General features: G+C 32.3%; 1 pseudogene; it reads left to right on the top strand.

Annotated features, from left to right (window-relative positions):
• Positions 1-5,334: 5,334 nt before the first annotated feature.
• LOC127148494 (60S ribosomal protein L39-like) lies at positions 5,335-5,514 on the top strand (annotated as a pseudogene).
• The last annotated feature ends 293 nt before the right edge of the window (positions 5,515-5,807 follow it).

Below are 5,807 nucleotides of genomic sequence, written 5' to 3'. Positions count from 1 at the left end.
GCTTTAACCAATGGAGGATCTTTTCACATTCTAATGGACTTCAACAATGAAGCACTCTTATTGGAGTTCTTTGCAAAATTTTCTACACAAGAACAAATAATTTCATAAGCATAGTTCTAAAATGTAATGCATCAATAATAAGCTATGAAATCAAAGCATCAAGCTAGTTAAACTTCTCACCAAGTCTTTGAGTGATGATATTGATAAAAAATCATCATCCTCGAGTGGGCGAGATGTCCACACAAGTGAAGAATATTGCTCCTGCATGATTTAAAGAGTCACAGGTGCAAAATTAAACAGAACTTTGTATTTGTAATTGACAAAAAGATTGCTCATAGAGAAAACCTGCTTCTCTACCTCTCCTTCTTGAACCAAGGCCAACCCTCGTTGCCTACAACTTTCAGATTTCTTACGTCAACTTGAAATAATAATGTGATTCTTATAAAGTTTGCAGTAATTTTAATCTATGGAAGAAGCAGTACAATATGAGCAGCTTACCAATTTAGTCTCTAAGTTATTTATCTTTGACTGTATTTCATTTATTATCACCTCAGATGGGAGAAGACGTGTGTTCTGTATCTCAATCAAGAAAGGTCTACCTGAACCCAGTATTCGAACATGACAAGAAAATTTAATATTACAAACAATAGAGACCTTCCTGATTGTAAATAAGGGAAGAATATTACATTGAGATCCTCCCTACCAACAACATGGAACTTGTAACCATCACCTTGACAGAAGGGAAAAATATTGTTGCCTAGAATCTCTTGCAGATACCCGTGAAGCTGTCAACCTTTTTGCGAAATGAACGTTTGTATAATAGAACAGCTAGTCACCAAAGCAAAAGATCATTACCTCGACAAATGCTTCTCTCATTCTCTCTTTACTACCTCGAAAGCTCTGGTCAATCATTTATTTGAAAATTAGAAAGATGCAATAGAGGAACGCGAACAACAACAACCTCCCTAGCCACTTATCTACCAGCACGAGATTGTAGGCTCACCACTGAGGAATTTGAAGATATTTTTATGGCCCGGTTACTACTAAAAGCTTGATTGATCACAGGGAGTTTGATGGGGACAGTATATCAATATGCATGGTTTTTTACAAACATCAAACAACCAAAAACAAAATCAACAATGACTGAAAGGATTTCCATAAACATTCATCACAAACATCAAACAACCACAAATAAAAAGAAGATATACGAGTCAAAGAATAGATAAATTAGACCAACGACAAGAAGATGGAGCATACCAAATGAAGACGGATTGATCATCTGGAAGAGCCCTCAACGTTAACTTATATGCTACGCTACCTTATTATTTCGTGATAGGTAGAGCTTGGGACTTAGAGAACGAAAAAGATAAGGTCGAAGATTTGACCAGATAGAGCTTGGAACGAAGGTGAGGTTGAAGACTAAAAAGAATGGAGAAAATGGTCGGAGATTTGAGTTGTGGAAGGGAAGAGTTGCTGCTTTGCGTACCACTAATTTGTTGTAGTGGAAGTTTTCCATGTTGGAATGTTTACTTCTGCCGATGATGAGGAGTGGCCAATACTAAAATGCCACGTGTCTCTGCCATACCCTTATCTCATATTTGGATTTGGGACGACAATATCAAATCAATTGTTGACTTCCTCACATGAGCAATGACGTCATTTCTTCTAAGTGAAGTAGGTTGACATTGCAACAAAGACCCCTCATGCAGTCCCTTTTTTTTTATCATATAGTACTCATTATCACATAGGCCTTCACCACGTAGAATCTCATCGAGTAAAGGCAATTTGTGATCAGAATCTCACAATTTCAATAAAGAAAGGAAGTCATTGTATTTAATGCACAAATTATGAAATGTTGCACGTGTCTACTAAGCTAAAAGTAAGTAAGTGTAATGTAAATGGATATAATTTCAATGTCGTTTGTTATAGCATGAGATAAAAGCTATATATATATGATTTAATAGCCTTTAAAAAAGTTATCATAAGTCAAAGGAAACGTTAAGAAAAGGTTATTATATAGCAAAGATAGCATTGAGAGCAAGCTATTATACGTTAAAGATATCTTTAACGTATAATACTATTGAATGTTTTCATAGCTATTTATACATGTTGTATCTTCAAACTCTACTATAGCCTGAATTATAGCTCTACAAAAAAGCTATATAAAAAATCTCAAATTTTTAATACCATGGACTGTTAAGATTTTTCAAAAAGATTATAAAAGATCTTTTATAGCTTTTCCGTGGGCTATTGTAACTAGTATTTCTTGTAATAATAAAAGAAGAAAGAAGGGAACAACTGAAGGAGAGAGAGAAAAAAAAGATAAGTTTATTTGTAATTCATTTAGCTATATATTTTTTACTTTAAATGTTTATTTTTAGTTACTTTCCTTATTAAACATGTTTCTTATTCTATTATTTCTAATACATCCATGTTATGTTATAAATTTATGAATCTTTCGACTTTCTTTCAAAAAAAAATATCTGACAAGAAATCTAGTTTATTTTTTGAGGGAGCGGATCGATTCTTTGGAACCTAATATCGATATGCAATATTATTTTAGAAAATCCTAATATGTTTTTGTGTATTTACCTAATTTATTACGATGCATCTTTGACTTTGATTTCTAATTGAAAATTTCTCAAAGTTTTGAAAATTTTTAATTCAAATTTCTTTAATCTTTTAAATTCTTTAGCAAAACTTTCTCAAACTTTCTCTAAACTAGTAAAATGAATATACTATTTGGAAAGGTTTCTTAATTAATGTTTTTTAATTCTTCACTCTTTTGAGATGAGAAATAATTTCTGCTCAATTATGATATAGTCTATATTGATCGATTTTATTCTACTTATTTCATGAGATCATTGTTTTAACCATCATGGGTCGGTCTAATAATAAAAAAGGAGACATAGTCTCAATAACATAGTCTCAATAATACTTATTTTTACTATTCTTTAAAATTAACCCAATTTCAGGATGACGACTGCTTCGTGTCGATCTCAAACTTGCAACAACAATCGATATATTCAAATATAAAATATTTGACGTTTGAACTTAAGTTATAGATAGCCAACCTGATCTCAAATTCTTAGGTTGGTGTAAAAAGATATTTCCAGTCTAATCAAGCTTAACTGATGTTAATTTCTGGTATAAAGATCATTGAAAAGAAAAAAACAAAAACCAAAGAAATATGGGACAGAAATAGCGTTTAGACTAGGGACGTAAACGAGTTGGGTTGGGGGACATTCCCAACCTAACCCATATTTTCGGGTTGGTTGAGTTAGCAACCCAAATAACCCGAATAATATTCTCAACCCAACCCAAAATATCGGTTGGGTTGAGTTGTCAGGTTGACATCCCTAAATATCAACGTACCTTTCTTTTACACCATTTTCTTCAATTAATAATAAAACATATATAATATAAGTACAAATACAATACAAATATATATATATATATATATATATATGAAAATTTTCATAAATATAACAAAAGCGGTAAAATATTTACGTTTTTTTTTCCTTTCTTCCATCTTCATATGTTTCATCGACGATGAAATTATTCTATCAAAGTAAATTATATTTTTTAAAAGACTCTATATATATATCGTTAATTAGGGTTGGGTTATTCCTACTAGGAAAAAAAAGAGAAGTGTGTGAGAACAAAGAAAAAGAAAGAGGAGAGATCCGTGAGCGGCAAGATTCTAACCTGCACGGGCAAAGTCCACATGATTTCTAGTCATGCCCGATAACCACTCCGGCACGCCCACGTGGTATATGAAAAAGATGGTAATTTGTTAACACTTTACATTTTGGCAGCTACTAATATAATAATCTCTCCAAATCTTTTGGTCTCCTATCTTGCTTCCATTTTGCATTACTTATATTTATATTGTAGATTTCTTGTGAGTATCTAATTTTTGGTAAGTGGAAATCACATGATTGAGACTATCGAGACTAACTTTTAAATGCTTAGTTTTTTTTTTTTTTTTTGTCGTTTTTAAAACTACTTCAATAAAACATTTTTAAATGCTCAAAATCAATTCAAAATGTTAAATTATACGCTCTAAATAAGTTTGAAAGTAAATTTCAACGTTTGCTCTTCTATTGAAACTGAGATATTCCTTTCCTCACTTGAAACAAAAAAGATCTTTTGAGCACAATCTCTCCTCATCAACCGACGTGTGTGTGCATATGGCCAAGGCGCATAATATTATAGAAAGAAGCATACATTAATTGTTTTTTTATTTTTTTATTTTTGAAATTTATATGCTAATTTATTCCACTAAATTTTTAATAGAAAAATTATTTTTAATGATATTTAAAGTTATAACAAAATATTATAATCTATCCTAGATAAACCACAACAACTCAATATAGTCTATTAGCTATTTCTATCATGCTACATATAGACACAAATAGTAGCATATCTTACACAAATCCTAAATAATAGTAGTATATCTTATAAAATTTCTAAATAGTATATCTTACACATGCACTACAAGATTGATATTAGGAAGACCTTTCCGTGTGATAGCAAGCATGCAGGCCAAATAACCAAATCATAAGCATTCAAAGCTATAAATAAGACAACTATGTGCTTAAAGGTGCAATGAATGCAAGAGAAATTTTTAAAAATATTTTAAAAATCATACTTGTTTTCTTCATTCATTGTCCCATACGTGCATGACTCCACGAGCGTATCATAAGCAAGTCATCAAAAAGCATAAGGCAACAAAGAAGGACGCACACTAGCCCAAACCCAAATGCTCATGGGTTCAAGCAAGAACACAAACATACCCCAACCCCAACTCAAATTCTACCATTGTCTCTACCATTGTACCTAGTGTATCACTAATCAAGGCGCAAATAAGTAGAAGGATAATGGAATAGAAAACCTCTCCTAATAACGCATATGTGCTTAGGGTGTGGTGATGTCACTTCTTCCCACTTTTCCTCCTTTGGCTAGCGTTTAAGAAAAAGACAAGAAAAAGCTAAGCTAAAAAGTAGTAAATAAAGTAGTAAAAGGCAAGCGAAAAAGTTTAACATTAGGCTGCCTATAGGAAGCGCAATTTTTTAACATCGGTTATTCGACATGACCCATCCTCTACTATGACAATAACCTTTTTTTATAAGCCATTCCTTATAGTCTTTTATTAAATGGCTATAAAAAAGAGAGGGAAACGGGAAAAAAAAAAGCAAAAAGGTAAAATTTTAATCTTAAAAGCGTGCATTGAAATTTTTTTAAACCTATTTTTGTCTCAACACTTTGTCTTCCCATTTCACTCATCTCTCTCCTTTGTTGAATACTCTACTTGCATCGTTGGAACCCGAAATGTCTCTCACAAGACTTTTAGAATCAAGAAGACACAAGAATTTTAGAATAAAAAAAAAGCCTGCAAAGAAGATGAGGTAGAATAGGCCGATCACGCACTCGATCCGCTTGAGAAACGACAACTCGATCAGATACAACGCAAAGCACAGGTACTGACGTCATACCAAGCTACGGTTCTGAGGTTCTTTCGGTTCCTAACTTTAATGTTCATCTATCTTGATTTTGTAAGTTTCAAGCTAGGGTTTTGAGGTGTTTTCACAGCAAGCTAGGGTTTTGAGGCGTAAACCAATTTACTTTTGTTTAATCATCCTTACACTCGAGATTGAAGCAAATTGTAATATAGTGAATTTACTATTAAAAAAATACTGATAGGTGACTTTTATTTCAAAAAATAAGATGTGATATTTAAAATTTTAACATTTCTAGTCCATTTCAAGCTAACGTTCTGAGGTGTCGCACCAATATTCTCCCAC

Source organism: Cucumis melo, chromosome 1, assembly GCF_025177605.1.
Source record: "Cucumis melo cultivar AY chromosome 1, USDA_Cmelo_AY_1.0, whole genome shotgun sequence".
In the NCBI taxonomy this organism is placed as follows: domain Eukaryota; kingdom Viridiplantae; phylum Streptophyta; class Magnoliopsida; order Cucurbitales; family Cucurbitaceae; genus Cucumis; species Cucumis melo.
The sequence above is the reverse complement of the archived record's forward strand: the minus strand, read 5'-3'. Positions and strand labels throughout refer to the sequence as shown.